At 39.2% G+C, this 24,094-nt stretch overlaps 1 protein-coding gene across 1 annotated transcript in view; it reads left to right on the top strand.

Annotated features, from left to right (window-relative positions):
- The window catches only part of DDX10 (DEAD-box helicase 10), a 190,088-nt gene that overhangs the window by 88,591 nt on the left and 77,403 nt on the right, over positions 1-24,094 (top strand). The gene's annotated exons all lie outside the window — the stretch shown is intronic.

Genomic DNA, 24,094 nt, shown 5'->3' on the forward strand with positions numbered 1-24,094 from the left:
ACAGTTGGGGAAGCACAAGGTAATGGAGACAGTTATGAGTGTTGGAATAAGCTGTAGTTCCAGTGTACCATCTGCCCAGCTACGGAGAGAAATTTTGTAATACCTCTTTTTTTTTTATTGTAGTGTGCTGTTTTCTCATTCTGCCTTAAGGATGTAGCAACGCATGTGTGAACATAACTATATGCCTCAGCTTTGTTCGTTGGTAAAGTTTATTACGGTGGCAGAGAGTTGTTCCTTAGCTCTCATTTATGTTCAACACCCAGGTGTGTGGGGGGTGCCTGGGACCTGCTTAATGCAATTACGTTTGGTAAGGGGATATCGATGAGTGTTCATCGTTAATAATAATCCAGTTATATTTGTTCCAGTCTTGCAATGAAGTATTTTCTTCTATTACTGCATTATGACTAGATTTTACTGAGGTTTTTAAGATTTTTTTTTTTTTTTTTTTTACTCTGACTACTCAGCTAAGAGTAGTCTTCTTTCATACAGTGCGAAAGTGCTAGGGACATAAATGAGAGCACTTCATAGAATCACAGAGTGGTTTGGGTTGGAAGGGACCTTGAAGATCATCTAGTTCCAACCCCTCTGCCATGGGCAGTCTTCCTTTTTTCTCTTTTTAAAAATGAGGATTATGTTTCTCCTTGTTTCCACTTGTGTCTTATATGTGGTGCTCCCAAGTTTTGCCTTAATTGGAGTATTCACTTCATTTTTTTAAAAACTAGACAGTGATTGGCTTCCCTTGCTCAAATCATCCGTTAAGCCCTCATGAGCTTAGCCAGCTCAGTTCATCTAAGTAATATAAGTTTGATTTTTTTATTTTATTTTTTTTTCCATTGCTGCAAGTCCGGGAAAATGAAATAGTGGGACTGTTATATATCACTGTTTCCTCAAAAAGCTCTTTCCATCAGATTTGGGAAACTGCTGAGCAGTTTGATGGTAGGTTTAGGGTCAAGTTGACTGTGGTGACTAATACAATTAGATCAAATGCAACTGCATGCATATATAGCAGGATGCTGAAAATATATTTTAAAGAGAAAGATGAATGGAGAAACTATGGTTAATTAGCTTAACATGATTTGGGAAGATGGGCAAAGCTTATTTTGTATGGGGAAAATGTGAAGATTGTGGGTGTTTCAATAGAAAATATTGCTTGATATAACTGTTACCTTACCTAGTGATCTCCTTGGCTTTTTTGGCCATTGTAGTGGTAAGATGCACATGTCGGAGGCTTTCACAAGGCTTAACAAAAGGAAAGTTTTATAGCATCTCTAAAACATTTTTAGGACTTCTGGCAGTGTCCTGCCCTGGATAATCTGGTGGTTGCAAGGCAGGGCCCATGTCACTTACAGAACTTGCAGCATTAGATATATGAATATATCTGATCCCTGCCAGCATATCTTTGTCATCTGCAGCCTTTATGTAGAAAGTAAGGTAAGGTAGATAATAAATACCAGTATTGGTTTCTTGCTGCTTAGTCAAACTTCTGTCTTCTAAGCTTTTTTTTATGTCAGAAGGTCGTATGAATGTTTTATGCAAGGAACTTTTAACCTGAAACAAAATTTCTCAACAAGAATTGAGTGCAAATACATTAAAGAGATGTGGCTGCTTCTGAAGGTAAGCTTATTGTGGTGAGACTCTGAAAGGTGGTTCTGGAAAGAGCAAAAATAACAAGGAATCCAAGATATTTGAGAGGAAAGACTGATGCTGTTACGTTGTGCCATTTGAAGTATGACTGGTGTTGCAGTCCAGTGCCACACCACCTCTTCGTGGTGCGGATACGGTAGCTGAGGGCATGTAAAAAGTATGAAGATTTCTTGGGAAGAAAATATTTAGCAAGGAGCTGGTGCATTTTGTGTGTGTCTAAGTGAAAATTGCTGGAGCACGTCTTGGAGGGAGGGTGCAGGTGACCATAAGGAAGATCACAAGCTTAGTTTTCTCCTGGGCAGGCCAGTTATCCGAGGTTACTCCTGTAGTGGAGAAGGAGGTAATGCTTCTCCAGCGTTTGATTCAGAGCTCCTAACGTTTACCTCCTGCTCAAAATAACCCCACTTTGTGTGCAGAGCCAGCCAAGAGATAATGGTTTTCCTTGGCTTCCTTGAGTGCTTCTCTGCTCTTCTGGTTTGCTTTGTCCCCTCTTTGAAAGTCTCTCTTATTCTGCACGTCAGGTAAGAAACGTGCTAAATCTGTAACATATAGTCCTGCTCTCTGCAGAATACCTGCTACTTGCGCTGTAGAATATTTGGAAGCATAAAAGAGATCTGTATAATATATCTACCGTGTACGTAGTTGATACTTGTACTGCGTTACAAATTGTGCCTACATCTTCTAAGTAAAAAACTGAAGCTGAAAAATAACATGTCAAACAGCGACTGTCTGCTGGCTTATTTAGGGGGAATGGGCAAACCCACTAACGAAGCAGTTTGCTGCACAGCTGTTAAAACTCTGCTATAGGAGATCTTTAGACAAAATCTTTGGTGAATTGTTGTCCCTTTTAAATGTGGAAGTGACATAACGGCCATTTTTTACAGGATCTGATCTGAAATTTCATGCTAATGCTTTGGAGTAAAACGACTTTATAATAATCCAGATGGCAGCACTCATAACTGTCGTGTAGGTACCTGCTGGTCAGTAAACTGCTCACCACTACGGTCCTGTGTCTCGGCTTACATCAGTAATAATCGCTTATGGCGAGAGGTGCACAGTGTCCCTGAAGCTAGAAAGTGGTAATGAGGAAAATTGTTTTGTGTTAGGTAGTTTTGAAATTGTAAGTAGTTTGGGTTTTTTTACTCCTCATTCACCTTTGAAAGAAAAATGTCATTCTTAGATTCATTTTATTTGCCTCTGTCTCTTATTGTTGTAGAAATGCAGTAATCTTCCAGATAAGATTTTTCAGAAGGTTAGAAAGGAGTCTCATGTCTGATTCCCTTTAACATTAAATTCATTTCTCCAACCACCCAAACAACTGAGAAGCATGCTAACTGTCCCGAGTGTTGATGTCCTTATGATGATTTTGAAAATCCCATACCAGAAAACAAACTCATGGTGTCACCTTTGAAAAATCTAAGTGTTATAATTTTGCAAGTGAAGGGCTTAATAGCCCCAAATATCAAGAAAGAAAAAATTGAGTTTGTCTGAACCACAGTCCTTGCAAATGAGCAATCCATGAAACTCTGAACAAGTAAAACTAGATTGAGCAAATGTTCATGGAAAAGGAATTTATTTCTGCTTTGGGAATTGTGCTTGCATTTTCGATTTGAATATTCAAAGTCAAGATTTTTTTAATGGAAAATACCTGCTGTCACCTTCAGCAATTTTTTCCCCAAAAGAAGAGAAATACTTCCCTTTTTCTTTTTTTTTGAAATTGGTTTACTGGGTGAATTATATTTTTTTAAAAGTATGGCTTTTTCTTCACGTACATTTTATTTCAAGCAGTGAGAGTGGGACTTACCAAAAGAAAAATTTGATTAAAGCAGTGTAAATAAGTGAGCAGATGGATTCTAAAGTTAATAATCTGTTTTGCATAAGCGTGTATTAAAGGTAGGTATAAAATATATTAAGAGGAAATATTTACTGGTGGACTGGCCCTGTGTAATATGTGGTTCTGATTACTGAACATTCCAGTTTTATCCTAGCTAAAATATTGATCTCTTTGCACTGATGGCCTGTAGCTGCCTCATTATATTTCCTGTAGCTGTACTAAGTACTGAAACCTACTGATGTTCTAAACAGCAAAGTAGATAAATAAGATAATAAATTATGTCAGTTATCTTCTGGGAACTGCTAAACGGATAGAAAATGTATTATGATTATGTCCTTGAAAGCAGCTTGCTTGTGCAACGCAGTGTGAACTTTTTATCATGCTTCTTGACGTGTCCTGATTATTGACCACTGAATACCCTGAGCTGCTTTGTCCTTTTAAAAACAAATCATTCAAATTTCCTTACTTTATAAGGAAAATTTCATGTTAGACAAAGCATAAGCGATAGTTGCACACTAGACTGAAATGAAAGATTACCTTTTATCCATAATGATCTCTCAAACTCTGCTTTTCTGTGTTAGCATAAACTTGGATATGCTTTTTTATGTTTTTCCTCAGAGCAGTTGAAAATGATAGATAAAAAGAATCTTACCCACATTTCTGTAAATGGCTACAGGAACAGAATCTATTGAATGCATGATAAGAAGTTACTGCACTATAAAAAGCTGTACTGTTCAAGCATGGAAGCACTGTAAAAAGTGCTTGTAAAAGCATTTCAGAGTTTTTTTTTCCCTACTAGAGTAGGAATAAGTCATAGGATCTTCTCCCGTTTGAGACAAATCAAAACAGTATCTATGCAGTGATACAGTGGGATAACTTCTGCAGATGCAGTAGGAAAAATTACTTTCTTGAGTTTTCTTCCTATTATATATGATCTTTCACAGTCTTGGAAAAAAATACATGTGTGAGGTGCTGCAAGTGTTATCTCAAAGTAATATAGTTTGTGGTTTTAAATTCAGTGGCTTGTGCAGAAGGTCAAACTGGCTGTTCTTACAAGCTGGTCTGTTTGCAACAGCCCTATGTGACTGCATTATCACAGTTACAAAACTTGAGAAAGTACTTACTTAGAGCAATTTACATCCTCCTTCTCCTATCTCAAGTGGTTCCATCTTGGATTACTGTTTCGAATAGAAAAAGATCCCTAGCAATGTGGAGAACACGAATGTCTTCCTACTCAGCAGTTTTTCTTATTTAGGATCTTTTTAGGAAAGAATTTTTCTACTGAAAAGTTTTAAGAGGATGACTTTGTTTAATCTAGAATAAGATGTGTCAATGTGAATGCACATGTTTAAAATCCATTTTCCATGTTGGCAGTCGATCTGTGATTGTTCCTGATTTTCTTGCTTTTCCTAACTTTTTCTCTGCTGTTAAGACTGTCTTCAGCTGCCTTTATTTACGTTCTGGAGTTGTGCACCTTCTGGGTAAGTGGTGTTTGGGGTTCTTCCAGCTGTGATCAATGAGTGGCTCCTGGCACAATGTGAAAACACTTGCAATCGAAATAGAAAACATTTCTCATCATCCTAGAAATCTTGACTTTCATACTGATTATTCTTAACCGAACAAATGCCATCTGCCATACGTGACCCATGCATTCTCTGAAACTGCTTCAGAAACTATTGTTTTTTTGTGGGAGATGAGTATTTCCCTTATCTCTTACGCTACCTATCTAGATTATTTTTTTTAATGGAGACCTTTAGTGAGATGGCAATAGGACCAGCATGTTAGCCCATAGGGAGTACCTGTAAGGAATAGATCTGTCAGCAAAAGTTGGTGGCATTTTTGTTTTAATTAAGTAGCGATAAGAGATTCCTTGGCTTAAACCTGTTTTTTCTTCCTTTTCTCTCATCTGGGGGAAGTGATCGTCCCCCTGTACTCAGCACTGGTGAGTCCCCACCTTGAGTACAGTATCCAGTTTTGTGCCCCTCACTACAGGAAAGACCTTGAGGTGCTGGAGCGGGTCCAGAGAAGGGCAACGAAGCTGGTGAGGGGTCTGGAGAACAAGTCTTATGAGAAGGGTCTGAGGGAGCTGGGGTTGTTCAGCCTGGAGAAGTGGAGGCTGAGAGGAGACCTTATCGCTCTCTACAACTACCTGGAAGGAGGTTCGTAGCAAGGTGGTGGTTGGTTTCTTCTCCCAAGTCACAGGTGATAGGACAAGAGGAAATGGCCTCAAGTTGCGCCAGGGGAGGTTTAGACTGGATTAGGAAAAAGTTTTGCACTGAAAGGGTTATTAAGCATTGGAACAGGCTGCCCAGGGAAGCAGTTGAGGCACCATCCCTGGAGGTATTTAAAAGATGGGTAGACATAGTGCTTAGAGATATGGTTTAGTGATGGTTTTTGTCAGAGTTAGGCTGATGGCTGGAATAGATGACTTGATAGGTCCCTTCCAACCTAGGCGATTCTATGACTTCTAAATTACTTTTTCAAACTCCTGATTTCCTGCTAACACAAGCTGCTGCATCCCCACAGTGTTACCAGCTCCAGGCTGTTTTCTTTGGTGTGCATGGTGGCTCCAGCTTACTTCTTCAGTTAAGGCGATGTAGCAATTTGTGTGCGTGCCCAGGAGCTTAGCTAAGGCTCAAATGGGATAATTCTTTGGTGGTAAAGAAGTGCAGTAAAGTCCAGCCAAGGGATGTCTGTCAAGAGAGGATTTCTTAATTTAGGGAAATTGCTCATGAGACTGCATTCTTTGAATGAGAAGGATGGGAATTAAGCCTGAAAATGGACAACTTGCAGCTTTTTTGGCAGTACTCATAAAAATGCTTCAGGAATGTGAATGTGTTATTTAGTTTGTATTGCTTAAGTTGGTATGGTCCAGCTATTGACATATGTACCCCCATGTGTCCTGCAACAGACTTCCCAACAGTTCATTGCACTTCCAGTAGGAAGACTGGAGATGTCTCTTTGGACGGCAGAAGTATGTCTGTCACCAAATGTTGAACCTTTTTTTGCAGATGGTCTGGCACTTAGAGCTCAAATGGTGATGCCATTCCTTTCTCCTTGCTTGTGCCTTCATGTGACCTGGCTGCAGTGCTGGCCTTGGCGTGATGATGGGGGTGAGATGGGGATGACTGATCAGTGCCACATGTCTTCCCTTTGGTGGATTCAGAACTAAATCAATGGGTTCTTTGCTAAATCAGTGATGCGTTTTCATCAACTCTGGTTTGTGAAACTTTATTGTTAAATTTTAAGGATTTTCAGTAAGCACAAGAGACTTCCAGATCTGAGCTGTATATTTTGGTGCATAACTAACAAGAAACACATTTTCTCATATGTTATCCCTGTAGACTTGTTTTTCTGTCTACACGGAATACAAAATCCACATTTATTCAAAAGTAGTACAATTAAATTTAGAGAGGAGGAGAAAAGTGTGCAATGTTATATAAAAACAAAGTTAATTTACGATGATGAAGTAACTATAACAAATAGACTTTGTTCATTCCTTAATGTCTGTAAAGTCCAGTACGTTCCTCTAAAAATAATTACCAGTTTGATTTCAGCTTGACTTTCTTACAAGGATCTTTAAAATATTAGTATTATGGTTCAGATAGCATAACCAGAACATAAGTTTTCCCAGAGACAGTAGCAGAATCGTAAATGCAGCTCAGTAGGAGAGATTCGTTTGAGTGTTAGAATGCAATTAATTGCTGCCATAAATTTTAAGACAGTTAGTATTGTGAATGGCAGATGTTTGTTCCACTTTCAAGACAACTTTCATGAATTAATATAGAAGTTCTTATAAGCTTGGAAGAATGCTATTGTCCCAAATGTACGCTTAGTGTTAAATATAATAAGGCATAAATTTGTTTAAAAAAAAAATCTGCTCTACTAAAAGGTTTTACTGTTTGTAGTGGCTGATATTTTAAATTAATATGTAAAAATAGTGTGAGTTCAGTAGTATGAGAGGTGTGTTGCATGCTGTACTTATTAAAGACTTAATCAAACTCCCTTCTTGTATAGAAGGTCATTATAATAGGTAGAATTTATAGTAGGTTTCATTTTGATGGTGTTTTGCGTGCTTTTGAAAACTACAATGACTGAAGACGTAGAGCCAGATTCAAGTCTAAGGGCTCGTCTCCCATCTCAAATTGTTTAGAGATAAAGCGGGAAAGCATTACCTCTACTTTTTGGCTTATTAAAGTACTAGAAGTTGATAGTCAAATCAAAAGATAAGTTGATTCAGAACTAGCTTGATGTAAAAGCTCACGTATGTGCATAATTTCATGGCATGGTCAATGGAACAATTCTGTAAAAATACGTGGAACAAACTGTAATGCAGACTTAAGAAAAAGAAATGGTCTGTTTTTTAAAGGTCAGTGGAAGTCATCATCTTGCCTATGTGACAACTCTGTGACATGAAAGATGGAGAGTCCTTCTTACCATAAAAGTGGAACTGGTAGGAAGAGGAAGGGGGGAAAAAAGTGGTCCTTTTTGGTTCAGTGCTGAAACCCAGTGTTGCGTCTTATTTGGGTTGCTCTTTTCTATTCATTGCTTTAAAAGTTCAGTGCATTTTAGAAATATTAAGTCCTAGTGTTTCTGGAAGCAGAAGTCTGGTTAAGTAATCAACTTCTGAAGTTATTGATATTTAAATCAGTCATGTTTGGTCCTAAGGTTCATAAATTCTGTAGGCACATTGGATCCGCATCTGATGCCTGACAGCGCCCAGCTGAAATGTAATTTTCCTGATTTCTGTCTCTTTAATTTTAGTATCCATCAAAGTTTGCTTTTGACCGTCTCTCTGAGTAGTTTGGCCAAGTACAGAATATGTTTGTGATTGCAGATTTCTTTTAAGAAGGTAACTTTTCAGGGATGCAGAGAATTCAAAGTGGGGTAATTCAGAGTTAGAATTCATGGAACATGTTCTACCAGTTTTCCATTTCTGTATTTTATTTAGTTTTATTGTGTTCAAAGTGAAAGCTCAGATATTTGTAACAGTTTCTCCACTTACGTTCTTAATGCTGCCAATATCAAACTGTCATTTTGTGCAACAGTGCTATGTGAGGAATATGAGATACTGAATTCTAAAATTAACATCTTGCTGTAAAATTAGTGATTTCTTTCAGTAATTCACAGAAATATTTCCTAAAACTCTGAAATATAGGAGTTTGTTGTAACATAAGGAACATAAACACTCTTGTGGAAAACAGAAGCATAATTTCTAATCCTTGTAGATCAAGCTTTGTTCTCTGATGTGCTTTCTGGTATTTCTCTTTTGTCTTTTTATCTCTAGTATACTTTCTTTTAGAAATTATTTCGGAACAATGGAGTGTTGTATATGCCTTTATGGAATACTCAAGATATGATTTTATTGTGAAGCCATTTTTAAAAAAAGACGATAGAGCTACTGTATGAAGTAGAAATATTAGAATTAAAACATTGTGGAACATTTTTTTTTAATTCACTTTGACTTTGAAGACAGCTGAAAAGACTGATGATATTCAAAGATTTTAAACTAAATTTTAGCATACTTGCATTTACTAAAGTGACTGAAGATTTGTCATAGGCTCAAATATGGATTAAACATATTTTTTTCACTCCTTAATTAATGTTCTGTTCCAGTATTTGTTGTTGTTTTTAACTACAAATTGAATGCGGATCCTTTCAGGGTATAATGTTCTGATTAGGTTGAGCCCAGTCTCTGGAGTATTGCAAAGAGATGTATCAAACATATCTGGTTTTTACACAATTATTGTAAATAAATGTTTTTACACAATTATTTCAGCTATTTTTACAAAAGGGTAGGATGATTTGCCTTTATTGTTCCTACTTACAAGAGCTGGTTTTGAGGTTATTCTCTATTCTATTTTCCACATATTTTCATGGTGAGTTTATACTAATTTCTTCCTATTCAAAGATTGTTTTTAAGCTTAAATGTTTTTTCTCTCTCTCCCGTGTTTATCCCAGATACGCTTACAAGAAAGCTGTCATATTCCCTCTGATGCTTCATTGTGCTTTTTTCATTTTCTCTCAAAAAATGGACTTTTCATGCTAGTAACTCTTCTCTGCACGTGCTCAATCTGAATTCATGGTGACTCGGTCTGAGAAGCTAGAGGTGAAGCTAGTCCCATGAATCCTCGTCGGCTCTTACCGGCGATGGCTTGCCCATGAGGGCTTAGGGTTTGTATTTGTCTCTTCCGTGGCTGTGTGAACAGTGGGGCTAACAGTCATCCTGTGATGACTGTGACGGAAAGTGCTCGATTCTTTTTTGTTCTCTTTCTTCGGTTTGAGCTCTTACTTTAAATTTTAAATTCTGAATAGCCCTTGCACTTTGTGCTCTTGTATTTCATCTCATTTTAACGTGTCTGATTTTCAAGGTTGTCTCGTTCTTTTGAGTAACCTGTTGCTCATTCTCTGGAGCTGGCGACAGCCCCCAGCTTTGTTCCGTCAGGACATTTCATCGCTAACTCCTCTGGGCAGAGCAGGGACCATGGGACTGACCGGGGAGAGTCACTACCATCCTGATAATTTGTCTTTAGGCATGGATCATTGTAGTCACCATTTGTAACTTTTGTAACTATTCTAATCCTTGACTTTTTTTTTTAACTCCATCTGATACTTTTCAGTGTGGTACTATGTTAAACGTTCCACTGAAATTTAAATGAATTAGTCCTGTTATATTACCTTTGTCTAAGGAGTCAAGATAACATTTTTATTACAAATTGCCTTTGGTGTTCCTGTGCTATGCTACATTCCTGATTCCAATTTCCATTCCTCTTTTGTAATCCATCATTCCTCCAAAACTCACTTTTCTGCATTCCATCCTGTTTGAGGTCAGACTGAGGGCCTGGAACAGTCTGGAGAAGCCTGCGTCATATTTCCTTTCCCTTCACCATTTTTTGCACATGGTTTGTAATGGTATTTCCAATTCTACATCACCTGTCACTTCCAGTAAGAAAGATTTATTGAAAAAAATAAAAATCTTCCACCAGTTTCATGATTTCATGTGCTAATATTTTCAGAGTTCCATGATGGGGATTATCTGATCATTTAATGCCTGAATTGTTAAAAAAAAAATTTAAAAAAATTCTTTTTTTTTTTCTTCCAAGTGAGTGGACAGTTTTCACGTCCTGGCTCCTGGAAGGTAAGTTGCCTTTGCCCCATCTAGTACCCTAGTAGTCTTCCTGAGAGCTACTATTGAGATCCATGGCAAGCTCATGTTCAGTCTCTACGTCACTCATACAGCATAGCTGTCTCACTTTTTTGTTCGTTTTAATTTTAGCTATGTTGCTGGGGGATTTTTTTTATTGCTTCCATCACAAAGTCTTAGCTTGTGACCCTCTCTTTGTATCTTCATCTTCTAACAGTTGGTATGTATTCTTGGCTGGTGACAGGAGTTCCAACTTTTCTTCTGTCTACTCCTGTTCTCCATTTTGAGGTGATTATTCTTCTATTTTGGTCTGGACCAGAATTTCTAGTCGTCTTCTCTATAAATAAAGGTCTAAATCCTGCTTGAGTGTTTTACTGTGAGGACCTCTGTGCTGCATTAATGCAATTTCTACACCTGACTGCCTTGTTTTTAAACAGAAAGAGAGAAAATTACTATAAACAGCAGGCTTCTTGAAATCTGCACATTTTTCCAATTGTGTGAAATGATAAAGGTGTTTCTACCTTTCCTACTGCTTCAGAAGCAAAGGAGAAAATCTTAGTGTACTTCAGCATATTAGCCTACTACAGTTCAGTCATTGTATCTTGGCAACTGAAAGTATTTTTAAATGAGTGTTTTGGGTTTTTTTTTATCAATCTATCAGTTTCATCAGCCTAGAAATTGTGAAACTGAGAACTTCTGACAAACCACCACAGAATTCTAGAGGAGTGAGAAGGACTGAGAAAATACTAATGTTTATTTTAAATGAAACGATGTCACCTTCATGAGTACTTTCTTCTAGTAACATCCCTTTATGTGTAAGGCATTCCAAGGCTGAGTTGTGTGAAGACTACTGAAGGGGTGAGCTCCAAGGAGAGGTGTTAGGGACCATCTGACTGTGGCCATACAGTGTGTCCTTCACTTGCAGATTTGCTCTGAGCCTTCCCGTTTGTTCTTAACAGATTCTTAACTCTCTCTCATAGCTAAGCGCTGAGAGTTAGGCTGAGTTGAGGGGACTGAGCGCACCCTCAGTAAGTTTGCAGATGACACCAAACTAGGTGGGAGTGTTGATCTGCTTGAGGGTAGGAAGGCTCTACAGAGGGACCTGGACACGCTGGATCGATGGGCCAAGGCCAATTGTATGAGGTTTAATAAGGCCAAGTGCCGGGTCCTGCATTTCGGTCACAGCAACCCCAAGCAGTGCTACAGGCTTGGGGAAGAGTGGCTGGAAAGCTGCCCGGCAGAAAAGGACCTGGGGGAGCAGGTGGACGGCCAGCTTAACATGAGGCAGCAGTGTGCCCAGGTGGCCAAGAAGGCCAACAGCATTCTGGCTTGTATCAGGAATAGCGTGGCCAGCAGGAGCAGGGAAGTGATCGTGCCTCTGTACTCGGCACTGGTGAGGCCTCACCTCGAGTACTGTGTCCAGTTCTGGGCCCCTCTGTACAAGAGGGACACTGAAGTGCTGGAGCGTGTCCAGAGGAGAGCTACGAGGCTGGTGAGGGGTCTGGAGACCAGGTCATATGAGGAGAGGCTGAGAGAGCTGGGCATGTTTAGCTTGGAGGAGAGGAGGCTGAGGGGAGACCTCATTGCCCTCTACAACTACCTGAAAGGAGGTTGGAGAGAGGTGGGTGTTGGCCTCTTCTCCCAAGTGAATAATGACAGGACCAGAGGAAATGGTCTGAAGTTGTGGCAGGGGAGGTTTAGGTTAGACATTAGGAAGAATTACTTTACTGAAAGAGTGGTCAGGCACTGGAACAGCCTGCCCAGGGAGGTGGTTGAGTCACCATCCCTAGAGGTGTTTAAGAAATGTCTAGATGTGGCACTTCAGGGCATGCTCTAGTGGCAGAGATTGTAGGTTGTTTGGTTGGACTCGATGATCTTAAAGGTCCTTTCCAACCATGAAGATTCTGTGATTCTATGAGTTTAGACTATCTGAATATATATTGTTGAAACAACTGAAAACTTTTAATTGCTTCAGCTGAAGACAGAGATCATAGAATCATAGAATGATAGGGGTTGGAAGGGACCTCTGGAGACCATCTAGTCTAACCCCCCTGCCAGAGCAGGGTCACCCAGAGCAGGTTGCACAGGAACGCATCCAGGCGGGTTTTGAATGTCTCCAGAGACGGAGACTCCACCACGTCTCTGGGTGGCCTGTTCCAGTGCTCTGACACCCTCAAAGCAAAGAAGTTTTTCCTCGTGTTGAGATGGAACTTCCTGTGTTCAAGTTTGTGCCCGTTACCTCTTGTCCTGATGAACGCTTTTACTGGTGTCAGCTCTTGTGCATTGAGAGGCCTCTAAAGGGGAAGGAGTATGTGCCATCTATGTTAATCTAAAGATGAAATAAAACTCTTTAAAAAAAATGATGGTTATCACACTAATCTGCTGAAAAACTTACACTGCTCAAATGAACTAAAATAAATTTTGGGGTTTTTTTCCCCAAAAAATGCAGTCTTTGCTTATTGCGGTCATAGCCTGTGAAGGATATCATTGTGGTGTGGTAATTAAATTAGCATAGTTTTTGGTTTTAGAATGTGCAAAAGGAAGGAGAGAGAGAGACGAGATAAATATATTTATCTTTGCAAAGTAACTTTCTTGTTACTTTCTGATGGCAGATCGGGAGAACGTAGCGAACAAAATGTTTTAAGAAGCTTCAGCCTTGGCTGCCACTGTGTTCCTGGGGCACACGTCCTGGCTTTTGAGGGAGAAAAGGAACGTCACGCTGCTCATGGTGGTAAAACATAGTAAACCTTACAGAAAAACAGCATGCAAGTGTGGTCTTCTCACCTCACCTTTTGACCTAAGATTCCTTTGCAAAGTATTTTTAAGCCATAATTTTAATGACATTACGGCATTTATTTAAGCCTGGGCTGCTGTGATGATTATGCAGAGAAGTCTTTTCTTTTTTAGAATAACTCTGTCTTAACTACTGGAAAATACAGCCTCATGAAAAAAGAAGGATCTTTATTCTTTAAATAAAAAAGCCCCAAATTTTCGGTTCATTAAATGTCAGCTCAGCATGTCAGCGTTGCCTTCCTGCTGTATCATTCAGTGATTACATTTCTCTGAATATTTCATTTTAACTGTCTTGCACTAAGATATTAAGTGTAGCCTGGGAGAGAAGGAGCAATTCTGGTTCTTCTGGAGACTGAAAAGTTACAAGTTCCAGAATATGGCACATTCGCAGCACACCTGAAGGGCTTAAGAGTTCTTTTCATCCCAAACAAGGCAGCCCTCCCCTCCCCTTCCTGCTTGTCTCCCCTCACCCCCATTTTGTGTGTGGGCCTTGTTTCATGTTGAATGTTAGTGGTGGGTGGGTGAACAGGGAGGATCTTCCACCTGCTGGAAAGTAGGGAAAGATATCAACGTTGTCATCATTGGAGACCTGTCATAGAACAAAAGGTGCAAAGTAGGTGCAGGTTTTTGTAGCTCCTCAGCTCCACGTTCATGTATTATGGGGTTTGGGTTGGTTTCGTTAGTTGATTGGGGTTGTTTTGTTTGTTTTGGTTTGGTTTTGGCTTTTTTGGAAGTGAGAGATAGAAGATGGCTACCTTTGAAGCAATTTGGTTCAGTATCAAAGACACGTTCACGCTCTTATTTTTAATTTGCCATGTTTTGCTGGAAATAGCATCTTCATGGTGGCCTCTTCTTGCTCACAAAAATGGAAGCTCTGGAATAGGGAGAGTGTCTAGCAGTCAACAAAATCATGGTTTTTGCTTGTTAATTGATGTTGTATGAGGAACACTCATTCATTTACGAAGATGTAATCCTCTGTTTAGGATAACTGCAAGCAGTTCATCTGCTTTGCTTGGCTGTAGAAGTGTTGGAGAATTTGATGGTTACCATGCATTTCTCTTGGATTTTACCAGAGGAAGATTGTGTTGTGATGCTGTATTACCTTGTAATGACAGGGAGGGGTGGAATGAAAACATTGGATGTCTTGATCTGACCCTGCAGTTACTAGTGGCATTAATCGTTATTGTATACTTCTTGGATATTTCAGTTAGAGGCAGTCTTTGAGTTATTAGGATATCTTAGCTTGTATGTGTATCTTTGAAATATATTTTTCTACCTGCCTTAACCCCAAGAATATATACAAGTTATGTTAATATGTTTGGTTTTGAATTACAGTCTTCTGGAATGTAAATTCATTTAGTCAGGCATACTCAATTATAACTTAATTTACTTTTTGCCTAGAAATATGTAAAGTAGTTCGCTATTCTCTGTTACACCTTTCTTTTAAATAAACTGCGTGATGCAAGTCATTGCCTTGCGTGGCTAAAGGCCTAACGTTTTAGAAAGGTGCTGCTGCTTATGCTCGCAAGTAATAGAGATTTACAGGCTAATGCAGTAGCTGTACGGAAAAGTTCTGTGGTCCAGTGCGTTAAATAGAGACGTCTTTCAGATTGAGATATTACCTAATTACTGTAACTCACAAATTTCTCACATAATGAGTTTGTCCATATTATATCTTAAAATGGTAAACTTACTGGTTTTTTTTTGTATTTCTTATATAATATTCTTAAAGATTTGGAACATGAGATGCAATGATTTTGCAGATCAATGACAAAAGCTGTTTGTTACCATATGCAGATACTAGAGTTTTATTTACAATTACATAATTTATAGTACTCAAATGTTTGCTTTGCGGGCTGGGGGAAGCTTAGCTCTTCACTAAAGTATTCTTTAAAATCTTCCTGTTCTGTGGTAGGGTCAAAGATATATCTATCTATATCTATACATACATATCTATCTTTATATATCTAGAGATAGAGGGAGATATATCTATATATCTCTATATATAGATATAGAGGTAGAGAGATATATAAAAATAAGAAATAAAAATAAAAAAGAAAGCAAGCAGAGGGAAAGGGAAAGACAGGGAGGAAAAAAGCATGAAAAATTGATTGTGCAATGCTGCTCATTTATGGTTCCTTCTGGTACTGTGGGAATTTATATTAGGGTTAAAACATTAACATTCTTTTTTTCAATATAGAGAATGAAAGCAATGAAAGTTTTCTCAGGGATGGAAGTATGCGGATGCACCTTATTTTTATTTTCAGGATTTGGTTTAAATTTGTAGATGATAAATGCAGCTGTGACTGTGTATTTCAGAAGACATTTCAGGAGTAAAATGGTACCCAGGCATTTCTAAATTATCTGTAAAGAAACAAAAGGAAATACTTAAAGCAGAAGTAAACCTCTTAATGTTAATGGGGGATAGGGGGGGTGCGTGGAATAAAAAAATTCTTTTTTCTCATCTAAATTCACAGTTGGAAGTGCAGAGCTACTGATGGCACTTCCAATGTCCTGCAAAGATAGTTTGTGTTGAAAATGCTGGTATCTTTGCCATTGTTTAGTTCATTATGATTTTAAAATTGTAATTCACAGAATAAGTTCACTAATTTAATGTAAATTTTGCTATATCAATATATTTTTTTTTTAGTCTTTGCTTTTTTTACTGACATGCTAGAAAGAGAAACTTCAGCCTCTGTATTTGTTTAGCCTTTGCCAAAATTCCCAATTTTAAGTCTTGTTAGCAGCTGCTGAAATGAACAGACAGGTATCACATGGAATATGCAGTCATTCGTGGGGAAAGTGTAATAATTCAGTAGAAAATTACTTTAGTTGTTTTCAGTGTTTTAGAAGTATTCTAGAGAAATACTGTTATGTGATGTCAGTTAGAAAAGAGAGTACGATTTATCATTGAAGAATCATTTAATAAAGATTTCTGTTTTTCAGCTTGTTTCTTGTCTGTGGTTGGAGAGAAATACTGGGCATGGAGCCATTTACTGCCACCTCTTTCTCCTTTTTTTTTTCCTGTTGTCATAGCCTATAAACAAGTAAAAATGATCTCCTAAATAAATAACCATTTTTAAATGCAAGGAATTGTAGCAAATACCTGTCTAAACATAGAACCTAGCTCATCATGTAAATATAATGCAAAAAATTCCAGTTGTTTTAGCAAGTTGTAAGTTGGCAAGTTCTTTAATCCTCACTCTTGCATTTTGTGTTAAATACTGAGATTTTAATCTTAAGTTTATTTCTTTTCAACTTTCATGGCTTAATTTAATTTGTTTTATAGAAAATAATAGTATGTTGTTTACTAAGACATCCTCTCTAAGCAAACTCTTTCTCCAAACACAAAACTCTAAGGAAATACAGATTCAGATGTAATCTTCTGTCCTAATGGTAATCAAAACCAAAGGCAAGCATCATCTAAGCGTGTGGTTGCCATAGTACAGTTCTGTCTTTGCTATGGTTTCTTGTATCTGTTGCTGTTTCTTTGATCTGTAGGGAGATTTAAACAGGAATGATAGTGTGGTGAACTGCTGGTCTTGTGGTCTTTGTCCATAATGTGGTTAGCAATATTGAATAATGCTTATTGGAAGCTTTTCTTATTTCCTCTATTATTTTTTTTTCTCCTGTTGCTGTGATTTTTGAAAGGCTCCATATCTATGTTATTCTGTATGCAAAGAATGCTGGTTTTCTTTTGCATGCCAACCTGGATTTAACCTTATCTTCACAACTGTTACTGTAAAAGCTGTGTTCAGTTGTCTGTGTAGGTTTCTCTATGGTAGGTTTCTCTACAGTTTCTTTAAGGGCTACAAAGCTGGTGAGGGGTCTGGAGGACAAACCTTATGAAGAACGACTGAGGGAGCTGGGGTTGTTTAGCCTGGAGAAGAGGAGGCTGAGGGGAGACCTCATCACCCTCTACAACTGCCTGAAAGGAGGTTGTAGAGAGATGGGGGCTGACCTCTTCTCCCTGGTGACAAGTGATAGGACGAGGGGAAACGGGTTCAAATTATGTCAGGGGAGGTTTAGATTGGATATTAGGAAACATTTTTTCACTGAAAGGGTTATTAAACATTGGAATAGGCTGCCCAGGGAGGTGGTGGATTCACCATCCCTGGAGGTGTTTAAAAAAAGGGTAGATGGGGCACTTAGGGGCATGGTTTAGAAGTGACTTTTGTCAGGGTAGGCTAAAGGTTGGACTCGATGATCTTAAAGGTCCCTTCCAACCTCAGCAATTCTATGATTCTATACTATAGGGTATAGGGTTCTCTATGTAGGTTTCGAGGTTCTACCTTAGAAAATGGTCTCTTTCAAAATCACCATTCTTCCAATAGGTGTAGAAAGTAAATAGGTGCATAGAGGTAGCAAGTAGTACAGCTGTCCAGAATTCCCCTGTTCAAACTATGATATTGGGTTAGGAATTACCAACCAATAGTTTTGACTTTTATGCTTTTTCAATATCTTCATTGGAATCTTGCATGATACTAGTTAAAAAACCCAAAATAACACAAACACCCACACCCTGAAGAAAAAACACCCCAAAACAAGAACACCATCAATCCACCCTTTTAATTTAAGCTGCCACTTGAAAAATTCAAGATCGTGTTGATCTTCATACGTGACTGATGTGCTTTAAAAGTTCATAGAGAAGTAAATAGAAGAACATGTAAGGAGTGCTTGTTTTGTCTTCTGAGTAACAACCTGCCTGTTTGCAGATCTTCATACCTGTTGTGGTAAAAGCTGTGCTCAGTGATGTATACAGATGCTATACAAGTTGGTTGGATAGTGTCTGTAAATTTAAGCTTCGTAATTCAATTTTTAACACTTGAAAAAGAAAAAACTTACAACACTTCACCAAAGCAGAATTAGACTCGCTTGTGTCACATTTAAAAAAACCAATAACACGTGTTAACTAAAAGAAGCTTGTTTTCCTAGGAAAGGTTGGGGAGTTGTGTTGTGGAAGTAGAGAGGCGGTTTGAAGAACTTTGCACTGCTGCGTCTCAGTGTCTTCGGCTTTTCTGGTGTTCACGGCAACGTGAGGTGGCCTGTGGCTTGTGAGCGGTCAGCAGAAATTGGGAAGGACTGAAACAGCTGTCGTTGCAGAAAGCGGGCTGAAAATTAAAATAGAGACCACCTAGGTATCACAGATCATGAAGGAAAGCAGCATCCGTACATCTCCTTGTGGTCATGCTGCATCCTAGGATTTCTGCTTCTCTGATCCTTCTTACTCAACAGCAGGACAGATAGCTGGTTGAGTGAAAATGTATTACTAAGGAAGCTTTTTGGTATTTTGTAGGTGCTTGAAGTAATATGGACTGGACTTCAAAGTGGTTATTTTGCTTCTCTTAATGTTTTCCTTATGTTTTATAACTATGTATAAGGTGTGAAGTTTGTATCTCACTGCTGCTTCTTTGGTTAAATCAGGAGGAGTGAAAATTTCCCTCTCCTCTACCCTTATCTCTGCTGTAGGTAACCGAAGCCTCATAGTTTGAGTTTGTGAAGTTTAAGGCATTGAGAGGTAACGCTTTATGGTTAGGCTGCTTTAGATGAGTGGTTGGAGGTTATTCAATCTTCTGAAAGTTCTGTAGTGCCTGCCAGATGAAAGCCATGTCTGTACGTGCTCCACAGCATAAAGAGGAAGACCGCCCTTCTCTTTGCCTAAGGTTTGGTAGCTTCAGTCTCAGAAGCCTGTGTCCTATTTCGTGGGGAGTGACTTCTGAGTCTGAACTCAGTAGCTTGACAGGGGGATTGATGTGCTTGGTAATAATATAAATGTGACAATACTTGCTCCTGTTGTGGGTAGTTGCTTGAAGAAATACAAAACAAGTGCGTGAAATTGAGTACCACATCGATTTCTGTTTCTCAGAGGCGGTTGCTGTTGAATTCCGGGTAAAGAAATGTAATAATGTGGGGAGAGACTGAAAAATATTTCCAGGTACAGCACTGTTCTTCCTAGGTATTGTAAGGTATAAGCAAGGGGGAGAAAAAAAGACCACAACCCCCCTAGAAAAGCAGTAATGCTTGTTATAGCTAACGTGACTGGAAAATGGATTATAACCTTTTTTTTGTTCAACTGGTACTTTACCCCACCACAATAAAGTAGTCCTGTCTTTAGACTGCTTCTGTAGTGAATATACTGTGCTTGCATTCACAGGCTTATCGAGTTGAAATTAAAAAGGAAATTATAGTTACAAACGAAGGAACTTTACATTTGATGATTTGTAACACTCCAAAGGTCAAAGGAAATGTGTTTGTCTTGGTTACAGTAAGAGACTGTAAGTGCTTTAATCCTGAGTTACTGAGGTTTACATACTCAATCTAAACTATTGACTTTAAAAATTGTATTAATAAGAAAAAATTGCATATTAGAATAGCAAAATTTACTGATATTTGTGTTTCTGACGCCCTTTCTTTTCAGAAAAAAATTAAAATGAAAAAATAGTAAATCTCATGTCTGAAGCTTATCAGTATCTTCACTTAGAAAACCTTTGTCGTAGATTCAGCTAAGAATATCAGATCTTCTAAGCCAGAAAACAAAAGCCTGCTTCTTCTTGAGAAAAATAGAAAAGAACTTGCATGTTAGCTGTATTGTTTCTGATTATATATTAAAATGTTTGAATTTCCTGTGCTTCTAAGAGCTCGTTTTTATTCTAACTCATTAAATAATCCGGCAAACCATCTGGCATGTGCATGTGCAAAGGGAAGAAGAAATTTAGGCTTTTGATTAGTAACAATAGAAAATCCCCTAACCCTGCAGCTGAGCTTACGTTTTATGAAATTTTTTTAAACTCATGTGACTTTTATAATGCTTAACTGTTATATACTATTTTGAAGAGACTGATTGTCACTCTGATCTTGTTTGATCAGCGTTAACTATTGCCATATCTTCATAGAAGAAAAGGTGAGACTTGAGGGCATGTTTTTATTTGGCATAGGGCAAAATGTATGCGTCGGTGAGCTCCTCTTCTCATTGACGGGGAACCATACTTGCACTGGCTGGTGCTTTCGCTTCTGTTACCAACTTGAGTTTAACCACAGAATCCCTTTGATATATAAAAGCAACATGAAAACCTGTGCCCAGATCCTTTGTGCCCACTTTGTTCAGACTGACGGCTTATTGGATGGTGTAATGTCAAGGTGTAATTTCTTTGAGGGCTACAAAGATGATCAAGGGAATGGAGCACCTCTCTTATGAGGAAAGGCTGAGAGACCTGGGACTGTTTAGCCTGGAGAAGACTGAGAGGGGATCTCATCAATGCTTATAAATACTTAAAAGGGTGGGTGTCAAGAGGATGGGACCAGACTCTTTTCAGTGGTGCCCAGTGACAGGACAAGGGGCAATGGGCACAAACTGGAACACAAGAAATTCCACCTAAACATGAGGAGGAACTTCTTTACTTTGAGGGTGGCAGAGCACTGGAACAGGCTGCCCAGTGAGGTGGTGGAGTCTCCGTCTCTGGAGACATTCAAAACCTGCCTGGATGCATTCCTGTGCAACCTGCTCTGGGTGACCCTGCTCTGGGAGGAGGGTTGGACTAGATGATCTCCAGAGGTCCCTTCCAACCCCTGCCATTCTGTGATTCTGTAATACCGCTTTAGAAATGGATTTTACTGAGGTAGATGTTAGTTGAGCAGGTTTTGATACACAGTGTTTTCTGAGTCAGACGGTCAGCGTGGGGAGCCACTACACCCTCTCAGCTCATTCTAAAATGCCCAGGCCCATGTCTTGCTCTGGCATTATGTGCAAGGTCTGGTTGTCAGGAGAAACCCTCTGTTCACTCATGTCTGCTGATGTGACAGTGCTTCTGCCTGCAAAGCCTGTGACCCCAGATTTCAGCTGTTTACTGAGCAGTTAGAGAGGACTTATGGCTCCTGCCACAGTTGTATTCTTTGCAGCGCTTGAGGTTAACAGATGGAGGAGATCTTTTGGCAGCCTCCAGCAGCTGGTGTTGTCTGCTGGTGTGTTGAACTCATTGTGAAGAAAAGAGAGGAAGCCATGGAGAATGAGGGTTAAATGCCAGCCTGCTGCTTGTAAATTGTCAGGTATCTCCTAGTACAAAAGATGAAAATGGCATCTGAGTAAGCGGAATGGCTTGAAAATGCGTGGAACCGGGGGTTGGCACTGAAGATTAGGAAAGCCTGAGGTCTGCTGTCTGTGGGTGTTCCGCTTCTTACAATGGATGAATCAGACACCTGATGTTTCAATATAGCTTTTCAAATGTGGGGTCAAAGCAGACAGGCAATGGCAATAGAAATTTATTTGGGTGAGGGGGTCTCAGGGGTAGTGTGGGTGAGGCAGGAAGCCACGTTCAAGATAGAGTGTCAGCAACTGGAGCAGGAATTAAGGGGAGAGGCTCTTGAGATGTGGAGGGAGAGACTTAGGTGACAGAAGAGAGACTTTAGGACTATAAAGGACTTCAGAACAATGTGGGAGGGGTCCCCAGGAGATAACCAAAGCAGCATTTATGGGACCCCACGGTAGCCCCAGGACTGTATGTGACCAATGGCTAACCTGCCTCACTCTTCTCCTGGACCATGTAGCCTCCTTCCCCCCTGGGACAGGGAGGCCGTGTGAGGAACCACTGCACTGACCCACCCAGCTTCCCTCCTGGACTGCACCACTTCTCCCGCTGAACAGTGAAGTCATGTAGTTTGTAAAATTGTGCCTGCATCTTTGTTTAAGATGTTTTGGTGTCTGAGCCCATTTGGTCTCCATGCTGTTAGTATGGTTTTAAACTATGACCATCAGTCAGGAGACTGTGTCGAAGCTGAGGGAGCTTTGATAGCCATCGGCTCTGGAGTGTGTTCAGTTTAGTAAAGCGATGAAAGAATCCTAATAAAAACCACAGTTTAATTGTCCATGGGTTGTGTAGAGTTTTATACTAACACTCTTTCCTTTATGTTTTTTAAAATTCTGATCTCTTACCTTTCCTTAACGCTGCATACTGTAAATCTGACAAATTCATACACTGATCTTATACTATGCTTTTTAGGTGTATAGTGGGGAGATTTAGCTTCCTATTTCTTCCCTCTTCCTCTTGTTAAAATTAAAGATTAAGAAAAAGATTAAACCAAAAAGGTTTAATCCAAAAGGAAGTGGTGAGAAGAAATGTTGTGGTAGTGACAAGTACCATCCTACTGCCTTGAAGGAGATCTCTCTTTAAATTCTTCCTCTGCGCAGTTCCTGTTGTTCTACAGGAATATTTTGCAGTAAGGGTTTTATGCTTATGCAGACTCTCGAACCATTTGTGTTTGTGGGATAAACAATGGGAGTGAGGGAAGAAGCGCAGCTTTCTGCGCTATTAAAGGTGTGCCTGAGACTCGTTAGTAGTAGCTGCCCAATCCAACAAAAATTGTATGACAATACTGAGGACATAAGTGCTGCTACAGTTACTATTTTCTATAATAGATATGGTCATTACTTGATAACACAGCGCAGTAGCTGTCACAAGCCATTTTTCCTGTTAGGAAGACTGTAATTTTTCTCTTTTATAGTTCATATTTCAGTGCATTAGCGTGCTGATCATAATGACAGTGACTTTCTGAGTTAATTTTTTTTGCTTCCTTTTATAGTGGATTTGGTATAGAACATGAAAGTGATTAAAATGACTAAAATAAAAAAGAAAAAGTGAAAGAAGTTAAGTTTTTCCTTTTTCTCCGTGGTTGCTTTGACCACTTTCTATTATTTATCAGAAGTTTAGACAGTTTAATGACTGTTTTTCAGGCGCTTTTTCATGAGTAACAGAGCTTTGCAGTCTTTACAAGATCATGAATGAGTTGTGGGGTCTTCTCCTGGGGAATCTCCACGTATTCCTGCGGAACATCTTTTGCTATAAAATACTTCCTGCAGTAGCAGTTACTGCTTAAAACGTTGTCTGTGTGTATTGTGTCTGGACGCGTATGTCCTTTATTCTTGAAAGGAGAGATCTCAGAAAAAGAGCTGGAGGTCGGGAATCTCCATGTTCTTTGGTTCCATGATGTTACCACCAGATGAGTGGCTCTGTGAAACCTATGCGGGCCATCTCTGGATGTGACAATTAATTTTCCACTGCATTTTATGGAAGTAATTATAATGGTTCTGCCAGAGTTGCAAACTATCTCCAGAATGCAAAAATACTCTGAATGATGAATCCTCAATCTCTGTCAAAAATAGAAGTGACCTCTTCTTTCTAACAGCATGATTGTGCACACAGAAAATAAACATAACTTCAGCATCTGTGCATTTATTAGTTTCTCTGGTGTCTTCACCACTTCGTTTCGCTACAACTTTTTTCCTATGATGCTAATAACTTTTGTGATTCTAAATGTTATTTAATGCTAAGTTGGATAGACATCCCCTAGCACTGATGTTCTGCACCCTGGTGGGACTGCAAGAAAGTTATGAAATAGGAACGTTCTTGCATGGCCACTTGTGCCCTTCATTGCCACAGAAATCACTCAAACTGGTGTGCTGTGGTGCCTGGGGACAATGGGATGACAAGGGAGATGAAAGTGGTGTCTGATCAGTTACAGCTAATGGCTTCGGTCAGTTATACTGGATTTCTTGTCTGATGAGGCTTGCTAACAGCGTAAGCTGGTGAATCTAGTGTCCTTGTCCCAAAAAGGTGAGTGAGATTTGAAGTAAATGACTTCCTCATGATATGGCTTGCTTAAAACACTTCTATGAAAAAGACTGTTAG

Source organism: Chroicocephalus ridibundus, chromosome 1 (assembly GCF_963924245.1).
Source record: "Chroicocephalus ridibundus chromosome 1, bChrRid1.1, whole genome shotgun sequence".
Taxonomy (NCBI): domain Eukaryota; kingdom Metazoa; phylum Chordata; class Aves; order Charadriiformes; family Laridae; genus Chroicocephalus; species Chroicocephalus ridibundus.